The sequence below is a fragment of the Furipterus horrens genome, unplaced genomic scaffold (assembly GCF_987537825.1).
Source record: "Furipterus horrens unplaced genomic scaffold, mFurHor1.1.pri manual_scaffold_7, whole genome shotgun sequence".
Lineage (NCBI taxonomy): Eukaryota > Metazoa > Chordata > Mammalia > Chiroptera > Furipteridae > Furipterus > Furipterus horrens.
The window spans coordinates 82,702,488-82,718,200 of NW_028327177.1; the positions used below are offsets into that span (position 1 = coordinate 82,702,488).

At 36.3% G+C, this 15,713-nt stretch overlaps 1 pseudogene; it reads right to left on the reverse strand.

Moving 5' to 3' along the window:
• Positions 1 to 578: 578 nt before the first annotated feature.
• On the reverse strand, positions 579 to 1,227 carry LOC150004715 (dnaJ homolog subfamily B member 6 pseudogene; annotated as a pseudogene).
• Positions 1,228 to 15,713: the final 14,486 nt, after the last annotated feature.

Below are 15,713 nucleotides of genomic sequence, written 5' to 3' on the forward strand. Positions count from 1 at the left end.
TGGTTAAACAATGGTCAAAACTTACTAAGTTGCGAGCACTCACACACAACTAGGAAACATCCTCAATTTATATTAAACTAGATATGTATTACCATTGATGCATTAACATCTTTCACTACTAACCACTGGAAAGCACTGAAACTACTATTGTGGAAGATCCGTCCTGGCAGTGTTAACTTCACAGCAGGCTGACACTACTTGGCTCATGGCTCACGCACAATGGAAGAAGCAGGCCTGTGTTGATGTTACTATATGAAGTCATGGCCACCTTGGATTATGTTTAATTAAAAAGAAAAGTGCATACAGAGATTTACAACAATTTCAAAGACAAAAAAAAAAAAATGGTCTTTTCAATATGGTCCCAAAACTAAACTCAAAAGTCTGTGACAAACCGGCTCTGATGACCTGTGTATAAATACTTTAGATTCAGTAAGTTATACTGAAAGTTGAGTTCGTTTGACATTTTTTAAAAAAATGTCCCGGTTAATCCTCAAATGGTGCTTGTTACAGTTAACATTTCTGTTACATGCATGCATTGGGTTACTTGTTATCCAAGCGTAGCCACTGCTCCTTACCATCTACCGTTCCTTACCATTTACTGTTGAGGACTTGAGCTAGCCATCTTAAACTTCCACTTTTTATTGACCATTCTCAACAATTCTCTTTGTAGTGATTTTTCTGCCGTTAACCATTTTGCTAGAAGCTGACACAGGTTTGAAGTTGCCCATCCTCCACCAAATATCATGGAAGAGAACGAAGTGAGACCCCCTGACTTAACGACTCAAAGGAATTAAATCCTATATCAAAAGAAGAAAGCCCTCTTCCAAAAGACGGAACTCCACTGAAGGCGGAGAAGTCCGCACAGTGTTTCCTGCTCCCACGGAAGCCCCACCGAGTTCCAAAGAAGTCGTCAAACGGGTCTTGGAAGAAGCCGAACGAAAAGGGGTCACTTCCACCAAAGAATTCCCTGAACACGTCCTCTGGATTCCAGAATGTTAAGCCAAACTCACTGAAAGGGCTGTTGAAATGACTTCCACCTCTACCTCCACTTAATCCCTCTTTGCCGTATTTGTCACAGATGTCCCTTTTTTTAGCATTTGATAGCACCTTCTATGCCTTGGCTACTTGTTTGAACTTCCTTTCTGCTTCTTCTCTGTTGTCAGGGTTTTTATCTGGATGCCACTTTATTGCCAGTTTCGGGTATGTCCAGTTTTTAATGTCCTCCATGGAGGCATGTCCCTGCACCGCCAGAAATTAATAGTAATCCACCAGGTTTCAACAGGCTTTTGGGACGATTCCAAAAACTAGGAGTGGGCCCTGGGAAGGTGCAGAGGGTGGCCAATCTCCTAGGCTACTGCATAGCAGTGCTGGGGATGGTGGCCCAGAATATCTGTCCTAAGTCAGGTTGTTCAAGAAGCAGACTCTGAAATGGAGACTAGTGTGTAGGAAGATTATTGGGGAGTTCCCTGGGATCAACATTTGGGGGTGGGGGCAGGACTGGTCAAAAAGAAGATGTCGCAGTGGCAACAGAGCTCAGCTTGCAGCTGTGATGCTCATTCAGAGTTGACTTACACAGCTGTTCTCTGCCCTCATCACCCAGTCATTGTATGTAGGCTCTCTTTGACTAAACCCATGTCCCTAAGTGACACTCAGCTGAGTCTGATGAGCCCCCAACACTCCCAGCAACTGAGAAGCAGGAATGAGGCACAGGCCTGAAGCAGGTATCTATGTGGCCCACCAGAGCATCCCTCCATGACAAAACAGCATTGGTTACAGTTCCCTTCCTGCACTTCTCCTGTGCTTGTCTGTTCTTGGTGCTTTCTTGAGCTCGGGCAGCCATAAATATACCTCTTGAGTGCTTTTATTTTGGATTTGTCATTGTGATTTATATTACTTCTTTGGTCTCTTTACTTTTAAAGATACCAGGATTAGGCATTATAACACTTAACTAGATTTGCTTCCAACTAATGATCCTAATTTGGGTTAAGGCCAAGGATCCTGGCAGGAAAAAAAGTGGCACATTCAAATGGGGGTAACCAAGGAGAATTTAATGAAGGGACTCTTTAGACATGTATGGGCAATGGTAGAGAAACTAACAATGAATTATGAAACCCTTGTCTGGGCAACAGTGGAAAGCCATCCTGCCTCTAAGCTTAGAGGGGAAGCAGAGGGGGAAGTTAAGGAAATTGTAGACTGTTGTCTGACAAGATCCATGTCCTTTGGAAGAGGAACACATCTGCTAACAATCCAGCATGGAGGAGCTTGGAAAATAAATGCTGAGGCATTCTTCTGCCACATTCTAGTCTCCTGCTGGTGGCACCTGTGGGCTGAACATTCAGGAGCTTGGGGAGGGTCCCTATTGGTCAGTCAGCCTCTGGGGTGTTTAGCAAGGTGGAGTAGATCTGAGCAGCAAATGCAAGGACTCCCATTATGGCCTCGTGCATTTTCACTGTCATTCAAGTGCTTAACATCCATGTCAGTTTTTTAAGCCTTTTTCTATAGGGTAAACTCTAGGACATATTATTTTCAATCGTTTCCCTACAAAACTTTCTACCCAGTAATTAGAATGTTATTTTTAAAACACGATTCTTCTCCTGCTACCTACTTCCTGAAAATGTACTCAATGACTACCTACTGCTCTTAAAAACAAAGGCCAGTAGTTGAACATGACTCACAAAATTCTTGGTCTGACCCTGTGTACATCTGCCTCAGCCTCATTGTGTACCGACCACCCCCTGTGTACATCTTAGGGATCCTTGGACCATTTATCCTCCCTTAACAACCCCCCCCCCCACACACACACACACTATTCCCTCCTAGAACATACTGGGCCTAATTAACTTCTGGCCTTTCAGATCTTAGCTCTGAGATCTACTTCTTACTGGAAAACTTTCTTACCCTCCTCTATTCCCAGAAAACTTCAGGACTCCCTGGCAAGTGCTCTCATAACACCCTCTATCTACACATTTTTAAATTATAGCACTCTTCTAAATTTACAAATTTATGGAACTGTTTCCTATTTCCCCTTACTCTAGGAGGGCAGAATCTAGCACAATGTCTTCTGGCACAGGGTAGGTACCCAAGGAATAGTTATTGAATGAATTTGTAAACAGGACTGGGTAGAAACTTTACAAACTAGACAGCTAGCACCTGCTTAAAGGAGCAGCTGTAAAGATTCCTTATAGATCACAGGCTGTGTTGTTAAGAGGTTACATGAGACCACTGTTGCCAGAACTTTTCATGGTTTAACTGAAATAAAGAACAACCTTGATATAATATAAAAATCCCTTGATTTTCAATGTTGGTGACTAGTTAAAATTTCCTTTTTAATACTATGAAGTCCAAAAAATAAAAAAAGAAAAGAGAAAAAAAAAAAAAAACACTATGTGGGCTGAATTCAGCTCTGGTCTGTTTTAATTCTTGATATATTCAACTTCAAATGTGGTAAAATTTCACATCAGAGGGTCTCTGTTTAGTATGTCAATGCAAAATATATTTTTTCTAATGTTATTTTTAGGGTCTGGGTTTACCTCAGATTTATTTGTAATTAATTAATGGTCTAAACTAACCTTTACTTAATCATAATCAAGGTATTTTAAAGGAACAAGTAGGCAGAGGACAAGATCTATGGAGTAGTCAAACACTTCTACTAAAAATATAAATTTGTAAGCACTGGCTCATCTGGTCTTTTAATAATTACTTACAGAAAATGCATTAATTAAAATGATTAGTGTTGTTTTCATAAGGGTAAATTATGTTTTCATGGACATAAAACTTTTCTTGAAGACAAATAAGACCAGGAGAAAGTGTTTTTGTTTCTGTGCCTCATGAGTTATTTCAGCTGCTTTTCCTATTATGACTGCTTAGTAGGCAGTTGCTAAAAATACATTGTAGAAAAGTGCTAAAGATAATAAATGGAAGGAAAATTAAGGGACAATTACACCATGGAAAAAATAATGCTACCATGGACACTATGTGAATGTTATATAGTATACTTTCAGAAACACTGCATAATTTTTTTTCTTATGCTTTATTGTGCATAGGTTTTTGAATACCCTCATGAAAAGGCATTGGTTTGAGTTCTTTGCCCAATCCTGAAAAATTTATGTTGGGAATGGAAATATCCTCACTACTCCAATTCAGTTTCTGAAGATAGGTGTAGAGATATTATGCCTTTTTTGGCTTTATACTTTCAAAAGTTGTGTATTATTTTTCTCCATTTTGCCGTTGCTTAGAATAAAAAAGCATATCTAAACTACTGATGTCAAATGCTATTGATATAAAATGTCTCCCAAGCTCCTCCTTTGGGAAAGCCATGTGGCTTGTCACAGGTGATATTCTTCAAGTGAAGAGGTATGTAGTGTAACAAGAAAAAAATAGGTCTGAATATTTATTCTCTCCCTGGCCTCCTGCTTCTGCAGTTGTCTTGGCCTGCATTTTCTCTAATTGTCACAGTAGGCTTCTGTTCCTAACTGTCTCTTTTCAGGCAGCGGTAACTGCTCTGTCCGTTCTTGCAGGCTTGTTAGCATTTTACTTTTGCAATATCATTGTTGTAAATAGTTTTCTATAGTTTCTTAAAAAACAGTTTCCATAAAATAACCCTTCTCTAATTATCTAAATTTGAGTATGCTGTTTTCTGTTGGAACCTATTGATACACAAGTCACCAATCACAGGCTTTTGCTTACTTCATGGTGTTATATATGGCTAATATTTAATATCATTAGTATAGCATCATAGCAATATCAATTTTGTAAAAGATTAGCATGGTTTTGCCACTCTGAGAATCGTTAAATTACAGACCAGCCATAAAATATTAAAGACTAAACTAAGAGAGAAACAAAAGCTTGAAGGAATTTGAGAACAAAAACAGACTTTAAAAAAATTTGTAACTGGCTCCTAATTTTGGCAAAAATCATTAGGAAAAAGCTGAGTTTAGATCACTACAAAGAATATTACCATGTCTTATTATAAGAAATAATAGTGAAATGACTTTAACCAGATACAGGAGAGAAATATAGGGCAAGGAAAGTGAACACTCTTATGAGATCATAGAAGAATCATATATCCCATTCAAATCTGGCCAGTGTGGATTTGAACAATGAGTTTTTTTTAATTTTTCAAATGAGAACTTTTGCAACTAGAAAGATTAAATAGCTCTATTTTCCCTTATTCTTCCTTATAAGAACAACTAAAAACACTGGACATTATAGGTTAAAAAATATAAGAAGACTCCAAAAGATGGAGAAAAGCAGGTAAACCAATGAGGGACCTGGTAACCCAAGTATGACATGGTGATGAGTCTGCAGAGTTTTATTTTGGCTTCATATATACCAGACTTGGATATGAAGAAGCAAGCAACATAGATATGTTAATGTATGAAACAAAACAAGACTGGCCCTTCAAAAGTCTGCACCCTTTAGCTGAAGAACCAGGAAAGGGGAAGCCATACAAGAAAAAAATACTTTTAGAAAGTGCTTTGTTATCTTAGGCACACACTATAGAAAAAACTCTATGCTCACCACCATGTGGTGATAAAAAGATGTCCCTCCATTTCTCTCTGGGTGTGAGAAGGCCCTCAACACCAAGTGTTAAGAGCTTGAACTTCTGTCCCCCACCTGGAAGTAATCAGGTGGCATTCCCTTCCCCTGCCAGAAAAGTATCAGAGGAAGCCTACCAAAACAGAGATTGAAATGAAATTCAGATCTTACAACATAATATTAAAAATGTCAAGGTTTCAATTAAAAACTCACTTATCATACCAGGAACCAGAAAGATCCTAACTTCAATGAGAAAAGACAATAGATAGCAACACCAAAATGACAAAGGTGTGAAAATTTTCTAACAAAAAATTTAAAGCTGTTATCATAGAAATGCTTAATTGAGCTTTTATGAACTCACTTGAAATATATGAAAATATAGCAAGTGTTAGTAAAAAAAATAAAGAATATTAAACAGAACAAAATGGAAATTCTAGAATAGAAATTAAAACACTGAATGAATAAGCTCAAGAACAGAAGATAGGACAGAGGAAGGAATCAGTGAACTTAAAGACAGAGAAATAGAAATACCATCTTTGAACAACACAGAGGAAATATATATAATATCTCAGAGACTGAGGAACCATAAAAAAGAAAATCTAACGTTCATGTGTTATGATGAGAGGTGAAAGAGAATAGGGGTGGGATAGTATGCAAAGAAAATAGCTGAACATTTTTTAAATTTGATGAAAGATACACACCTATAGATTCAAGAAGCTGAGTGAATTCCAAACAGAAAAACCCAAAGATATCCAAGCCAAAATACATCATAATCGAACTTTCTAAAACTAAAGGCAAAGAAAAAAATCTTGAAGGCAGTCAGGAAAAATAATGTTGCATTAACTATACAAGTACAAATTCAAATAACAGCAGATTTCTTATCAGAAATAATAAAAAGCAGAACGAGGTGGCACATATTTTTCAAGTGTTTAAAGAAATGTCAATTCAGAACCCTATATCTTATATCAAAAGAAAATATTCTTTAAAAATGAAAAGGAGTGTCTCTCTCTCTCTCTCTCTCTCTCTCTCTCTCTCTCTCTCTCTCTCTCTCTCTCTCTCTCTCTCTCTCTCTCTCTTCCCTCTTCCCTCAAGGAACATACATTTGTCCTTTCTCTCTCTTTCCTAAGCTCCAAGGGCACTTCTTTTGCCTCTGTAACTTGTTTCTGAACCCACACAATCCAGCTGGTTTATTTTTTATACCTCTGTGACTCTAAATAAATTTTTAATTGTATTTGGGAAAAAATCAAGAAGAAATCAAGACATTCTCAGATAAAGAAAAACTAAGAAAATTTGTTGCCAGCAGGCTTGTCTTAATAGAATTACTAAAAGAAAAAATTGTAAGCAGATAGAGTAGGATAAAAGAAAAATCTTGGATTATCAGAAAGAGAAAGAGAACAATGGAAGGAGCAAGACAACATTTTTTCCTTCTATTATTGTATTTTCTACATTATGCTTGACAATTGAAGCAAAATCACAATAATATCTAATGTAGATCTCAAGGTCCGTAGACGACAGATATATTTAAGAAAATTATATTCTAAATAAAGTGTAGAAGATTTAAAGGGAGGTAATATTTCTAGACTTCGTTCAATTTGGTAAAATGTTGACACAGACTATGATAAGTTATGTAATAGCATATATCATGTAATATCTAAAACAACCACTAAAAGAACTATACAGTAGTCCCTCTCTATGTTGCAGTTCACTTATCATGGCCTCACTCTATCACGGGATTTTAAAAAATATTGTATTTAATTATTTATCGTGGTTTTTTCGCTATATCGCAGGATTTTGTGGTACTGTATATGTATGTGTATGTTGTTAAAGTTAAGGTTTAAGAATGTAGAATATGTTTAAGAACATAAGTAGTGTTTATAAAAGTGTGGAAAAGGTTAATAAGGGAGTGGGAAAGGTTAATAAGGGACTGGGAACGGTTTATAAGTGTGGGGAAAGGGTTTATAAAGTCTTAAAATATATATAAATGTGTATTAAAATAAATATAAGGTTCCTACTTCGCGGATTTTCACCTATCATGGGGGGGTCAAGAATGTAATACCTTTGATAAGTGAGAGAATACTGTATATAAAAAGAGATACACTAAAAAAAATAGACTACTCAAAATAGATTTACAAAATAAATGTTCAAGTAACTTATAGGAATATAAGAAAAATAAAACAGAGAAAAAGAAAAAGAAAAAAAGCCAAAATAACAAAACATGAAATGGAAGGCTTAAGTCCAAATATCCCAAGTCCATCAATTAATAGACAGAGACTGGCAGAGTGGATTATAAGTCATGACCCAACTATCTTTTATCTGCAAGAAACTCACTTCAATATTATGATACATGTAGGTTGAAGATAAAAGAATGAATAGAGATTTATCATGCAAACAATCACACATACACAAATTACTTCAAAGTGGATCTTATCTCTTAGAAGGCAATATAGGAATAAGTATTTGTGACCTAAGCCATGGTTTCTTAAATATGACACCAATAACAAAACAACAAAAGATAAATTGGATTTCATCAAAATTAAAAACTATTTTTGCTTCAAAGAACACCATTAGGAAAATGAAAAGACAATTCATAAAGTGGAAGGAGTATTTATAAATTATGTATGTGATAAGGGACTTTTATTCAGAATATATAAAGGACTTTTACAACTCAATGAATAATCTGATTTAAAAATGGGCAAAAGATTTGAATAAACATTTCTCTAAATAAGACATGACATTAGCCAATAAACACACGTAGAGATACTGAACATCAATAGTCATCAGAAACAAGCAGATTAAATCCACAATGAAGTACCATTTGACACTCATTAGGATAGATAAATCAAAAGACAGGCAATAACAAATCTTAGTGAGGATATAGAAATGGGGATGCTCATCCATAACTCGTGAAATTGTGAAATGGAAAGCCCACTGTGGGAAACATTTTGGCAGTTTGCAGTACCTCAAAATGTTATGGATAGAGTTCCAAGCCTTCATATATACTCAAGAGAAATGAACACATATGTCTACACAGAAATTTATACATTATTGTTTATAGTTGTATTGTTTATAAAATCTTAAAGGGGAAAACAACCCAAATATCCAACGACTGGTGGGTAAATAAATAAAATGTGGTATATCCATATAATGGAATATTATTCAGCCATAAAAATTAATGAAGTGCTGATGCATGTTACAACATAGAGAAACATCAATGGAAGCTTAGACTGACATGCTCGGTCTCCCTCTACAACTAAAAAGGAATACAACTACCTCGAAACAAAAGATAACCATAAGTTTCAGAAAATAAAACTACATGAAAGCCCAACGTATGAAGTTATAAATAAGCGGTGCTTGTTTGGATGGGTAGGATGGGTGAGAAAATTCGGTCCTGTCCGTGGTTGCAGTGGGCATAGTGGCAGGACTGTGAGAAGAGCCAAGGGAGCAATCCTGGCTGCAGTCGAGATCCTGCAGCTCGCGAATCCAATGCTGGGAAGGGCAACCCCCGCCCATTGCCTTGGATGGTGAGGCCCAGAGGATGGGGGGGTGGATCCCGGTCTCTCAGCGGAGAGTAACAGCAGGAATCCATCTTGGATCCCTGCCCCCACACAAAGCACCACAGTGCGGTGAAAAAGGTCGCCAATCACCGCCAGTCACCAGGTAGTGACAAGTGCACAGGGCTCCACCCCCTATAGCCTGCCCAGGAAGCAAAGCTAAACACAAGTCAGTCAAAATGAAGCAGACAAAGATTGAAATTCTGGTGAGGCAGCTCACCAGGCAGCAGATGAGAGACCTGACAGACAAACAAATAGAAAATCTTTCTGAGGCTCAGTTCAGAGCTATAGTTATAAAGTGGCTTACAGAATTAACAAAAGATTTGGAACAAGACAGGGAAGGAATGAAAGCTACTCATACTGAAACAAACAAAAACACATATGAGAGAAGTGGTGAGGAATTAATATCCAGAGGTCAAATCAACAAACCAGAACATAGGGAAGGAACAAACAGTCAACCAGTGCAGAAAGAGGAAACAAAAAGTAAAGAAAGTGAGGAGAGGTTCAGAAACCTCTCGGACATCTATAAGAGAATGAACATTCGAATAATAGGATTTCCAGAGGGCGAAGAAGAAGAAATAGAAATGGAAAAATTATGTGAAAAAATAATGAAGCAGAACTTCCATAACTTGGGGAAGGAAATAGATTTACAGGTCCAGGAAGCACAGAGAGTTCCTGAAAAACTGGACCCAGGAGAGAAACACTCCAAGACACATTATAATCAAATTGTCAAAAATTAAAGACAAAGAGAGAATCTTAAAAGCAGCAAGAGAGAAGAAAAGAATCATGTACAAAGGGGTCCCAATAAGACTGTCATCTGATTTCTCAAAGGAGACTCTGCAGGGAAGAAGGGACTGGCAAGAAATATTCAAAGTAATGAAAATCCAAAATCTACAACCACGAATACTCTATCCAGCGAAACTGTCATTCAGAATAGAAGGGCAGAGAAAGTGCTTCCAGGACAAAGTAAAACTGAAGGAGTTCATTAGATCCAAACCACTATTATATGAGATGTTAAAGGGACTGGTTTAGAGAATGGAGAATCGAAACTATGAACATTAAAATGAAAACTGCATCACAAGAATCAACAACAGAAGCTAGGGAATCGAAATAAAGACAAACTAAATAGGCAACGAGAGTGGAAAAAGAACTATAGGTATGGGGGACATATTGGGGGGGAGGTCAGCAGGGAGGGGGAAGGAGGAAAAGGGAGGGAGATGGTACAGGAATTAAGAAGCATAATAGGAAGGAATGGAGTAGACAGGAAGATGTTGAGAAGAACTATATGCACAACCAATGGACATGGACTAAAAGGGGGGGACAATGGGAGGGAGGGAGGCCACCGGGTGGAGAGGGTCAGAGGGAAGGGAAATTGGACAATTGTAACTGCATAATCAATAAAACATATTAAAAAAACCATTATGCTAAGTGAAAAATTCAATAACAAAAGGACATGTATGATTTAATTTATGTGAAATGTCCAGACTAAGCAAAGCCATAGAGACAGATAGGAGGTTAGTGTTACCAGGGGTTGGATGCAGGAAGGAATAGTTATGAGGCTTCTTTTTAGTGACAAAGATTTACTAAAATTAGTGGTGAAGGTTGTACAACTCTGTGATTATACTAAAATCACTGAAATGTTCAATATAGGAGTGAATTTTATGGTATCTGATTTATACACCAATAGAGTTGTTATTTAAAAAGAATAAAAAGAAAAACATCTCAAGAGTGGTTATATTAATATCAGACGAAAAGAAGAATACTTGTGATAAAAGTGTCAAGCCACCAAGAAGACACAGTTATTCTAAATGTGCATGCACCGAACAACACAGTTGCAAAATATGTGAAGTAAAAACTGATAGAACTGAAGGAGAAATAGGCAAAAGCATGATTATAGTTGAAGACTTCAACACCCCTCTATCAACAACTGATAGAACAACTGTACAGAATTTCAACAGGATATATCATTGATATTAAATACCTTCAGGTTTAAACAAAATATACAGAACATTCTTTGCAGTTACAGCACAATGACATTCTGTTCAAGCATTCAAAGAACATATACCAACATATATCATAATCTGGTCCCCCCAAACTAAAACTCAACAAATATAAAAGAATAAAAATCATACAGAGTGTATTCTCAAACTAGAAATAAAAAATAGAAAGATAATAGGAAAATCTCTAAACACTTAGAAACTAAACAATGAATTTCTAAATAACTAATGATATTTAAAAAGATTAGAAACTTCAACTCAATAATCTAATATTTCACCTTAGAAAACTGAAAATAAGAGCATATTAAACACAAAGTGAGCACAAGGAAATAATAAATATAATAAAATAAATTAATAAATTTGAAAACAGAAAACAATGGATAAAATCAATGAAACAACTAAAATGTCTTCTGGTAGGTGAATGATTAAATACAATGTTGTACATTCATATCATGGAATACTACTCAGCAATAAAAAAGAATAAATTATTGATAAATATAACTTCTTGGATAATTATAGATGGACTTCTCTATACTATCTTTGCAAATTATAGTAAATCTATAATTACTTCAAAATTATTTCTATAATTATTTAAAGAAAGTTTGCTGGATGAATTTCTTTTTATCCTTCTAGGACATGCATATTTGTTATTTATAAGTACCCACTTATGAATATTTTGATTTGAATACTTATTCAAAAACAAAGGAAGCATCAGAAAACTTGTTTTTAAGTTCTGGTTAATCCACATTTAATCTTTGTGATTTTGAAAAAGTAAATTAATCTCTGTGAATCTCTCAACTGTATTGAAAGAAGTTATATTTGGTAGACTTTGTGTTCCCCAGTGTTCTGAATAAGGAGACCCAGCCTGCTTATGCCCACAGAATGCTTAGGAAGACCAAGTGATACATTACCATGATTTTCACATAGTGAGTGTTCAGTAACTACTTGCTGGATTTAATTGAATTGAACTATAGATAAAGACATGTGTATATTATTAAGAGATGTACAATATGTTTATGGCACAAAATGCCCCCAAACAGAATAACTTTTGCCAACTCTTTTGCAGAGTTCAATAAATGATACCACCTTTGTGTAACATCAAAATCATGAGTAAATTTTGAATATGGGAGGATGGTCTATGTAGTCCAACTGGGTATTTATGACTAGAATATCTCTAGTGGATGTTGTTGATGTCAAGATCCTCTTTACCAGGAAGGTTCACTTATCACCTTCCTGCTATGAGTGTTGTTGATGACTGACACTTACCTTCTTCACCAGAGATTTCTTGGTAAAGGTTATTCTCACCTGGAAAGTTAATCCCAGCTTTTGGAGCAACCCACAATAAATGCCTGTGTGCTTCAGAAAGCTCCTCCGGAACTAAACTAATGCTAGGTTCATTTGAGACTATGGCTTTGTTTAGCCTTTCCCCTGCCCTATCCTGCTCTCCCTCCCTGGCTCCCTTTTTCCTCTGGGCCTTCTCAATCAATCATGTGCTCCCAAATCCCATTCTCAAAATCTGTTCAAGTCAAATTCCCAGGCCTGTGAAGTGGACTGGAATTAGAAACATATTAGGTATGCAATTAGGGTTGCCAGAGGGAAAAAAAAGGGATGCCCAGTTAAATTTAAATTTCAGAAAAACTATACATTTTGGGATGAGTGGGATAAGTATATTCAAAATATTGTATGGGGCATATTATACTTAAAAAAAATGTTCAGTATTTCTAAAATTCAAAATGAACTAGATCTCCTGTGTTTTCTTTACTAAGTCTGGTAAACTCATATGGGGTGGGATTGGGGTTGACTAGACCCTCAAGCATGGTCTTTGGAGGAGCAGCAGCAGTGGCATTTGAAAGTTTAATAGAAATGCAAAATTTCAGGCATCTGCTCAGAGTTATGAGTCACCTCTGAGTTGGATCTAGACTTCAACAAGATCCCCTACATGATGCACATGCACATTTGAGAAACAGTAAACAATGGAGAGCATAAGGTCTGTCTGAGGAAAGTTGTCCCAGCCCCAGCCACTTGTGGCCATTACTGGACTATGGGTCCAGATTCAAAAGAATCTGAAAGTCTTGATTTTTATATAAAACCTCCTGATTTATAAATGTTGGCAACCAACTCAATGTGTCATAAATACTTTATGAGTCAAATAAAACATGTCTGTGGATGGGACCACTTTGTGGATCATCTATTTTGTTACAACTGATCTAGAAGAACTTCTACAGAGGTTCTTGAATGTATAACCTTACAGACATAACAAAATGATTAATTGAAAAGGACGGAATTGGATGATCCAGTTTAGCAAAAAGTAAATATGTGTGAATGAGCATGTGCTATATGGGTGCTTAAATGTGCACATCCTGGTGGGTGTGCATATGTATGCTGTGAATATGTGCAGTATCTGTGTCCATGTGTATGTTTATATATGGTTACAGTGAGGCTCTAGTATTTCACTTTTGTTCTCTTTTTCTTAGAAGCTACTGAAAATCTTTGGCCATTTTTAATCTTTTCTCTTAAGTGTCTATCAATTTTGTTCCACCCTGGGACATGCTAAAGCAGCCAATTTCTCATAACAGAGATCTTCTTACTTTACCAGAAAGACTAGTTTCTGCTGCTGAGTAGATTTTAAGTAGGGGGTTTTCTTCCTAATATTTAAAGGATGGTGCCTTTGTGACTTCTGCAAGGGCTTCTTCTGATAGCATGGTCCTGAAGCTTTCTCTCTCTCCCTTAGATCTTTTGAAATCTGTTCTGCCTGAGCTGCAGACATGAGATGACTTTCAAACCCTCCTTTGGAAAGACAAGCTGATGAAATCAAAGCTGCAAGGCATCTTTCTGATTCTAGGAACATAATCTTGGTGATACTCTTCTCCTATTTGCTCTAAAAGCCCAGAAATTTTCAGCATTGTTGTTACTCTGTAACGTTGCTTGTGGTGAAATATATGCACATGCGTGTGTGGACCCACAAGTTCATAGACTCACATGCATGCATGTGTGTACCTAAATGACAAAGCCAGGGAAACACCAGTGGATGACCTATAGAGACCCTACTGTGCAATACTGCATCTGGGTGGTGAGCATCATCCCTTCAACATGGAGTAGGCAATGTTTTCCTGTGTGATGATCCCTTCTGTCCCTTCAACTCTTTCATGATCATTTCTGGTATTACTTTTTTCATTGTTCATGAACTGATGGCTATTTATGAAAGATTCCAGCAGTCAGAGGAAATCATCACTACCCAACTAGAAGAATGATCAGGGGATGTAATTAACCAGAATTAAATGGAAGAGTTAGCAATGGAGGAACTAAGAAAGATCACCTTAGTAGGATCTTATATTCAATCTGGATATCTCTTCATCATGGGCCTTTTAAATTCTCTTGAACATTTTTCAGTATAAATAGATTCTGGGTAAAAATAAATAAAATCAGAGGTCAGAATAGTCCCAGTGCCTTTATTTCAACTGAATAAACTGATATATTTGACTAGGTGAATTATATTTGACTGTACTTGTTTCTGGTTTACAGGAAAAATCATTTCATTCACTTATATTTTAGCCAGGTTTATAAAAATTGCCATTAAATTATCCTTAATTATAAAAGACTATACTCCTAACAATGGTTTTTACACATATTTCTTTAAATTCAGCTATTTTGTATTTTAAATTTACATGAAATATTTTAAATATATTTCTCAATAAGTCCATGTTTGTAAGTATTTTAGTTTCAAATTACATGTAATAAAATTTTACCTTTGGTAAAAGTGAAGTTTAATAAGTATGGTGGTAGTTTATCAGCTAGTTTACTTTTCAAATTTTCTTTGAGTAATCAATAATAATAATAATAATAAAATAGTATTTCAAGTTAAAATAAGGCATTATAAAATATTTTGAACATTTAAATATACATTTGTTCACAAAGTTGTTTTTGCTTATATTTGTTATAGAATAGTTTCTTCAGTATTCCCATTGCAGCCTGATTTGTAAGAGATGTCAGTAATGTCAGCCAAAAACTCTGTCACTTTTTTAAATTTAAATTTTCATTTTTTGATATGTTTTATTGATTATGCTGTTACATTGTCCCAATTTCTTTTCCTTTTGTTCCCCTCCACCCAGTGACACCCCTCCCTCCAGTTGTCCCCCCACTTAGTCCATGCCCATTGGTTGTGCATATAGTTCTTCTCAACATCTTCCAGTATACTCCTCCCTCCCACTATGCTTCTGAATTTGTGTACCATCTCCGTCCTTTTTTCTCCCTTCCACCTCCCCATTGACCTCCCCTCATATGTTCTCCATACCTATAATTCTTTGCCCACTCTCGTTGCTTACTTAGTTTGCCTTTGTTTCAGTTCCTTAGCTTCTGTTGTTGGTTGCTGTGATACAGCTTTCATTTTAATGTTCATAATTTTGATCCTCTTTCTCCTAAACAAGTCCCTTTAACATTTAATCTAACAGTGGTTTATATCTGATGAACTCCTTCAGTTTTATTTTGTCCTGGAAGCACTTTCTCTGTCCTTCTGTTCTGAACGACGGCTTCTCTGGATAGAGTAATCGTGGCTGTAGGTTTTTGCTTTTCATTACTTTGAATATTTCTTGCCAGCCCCTTCTTGCCTGCGGAGTTTCTTTTGAGAAAT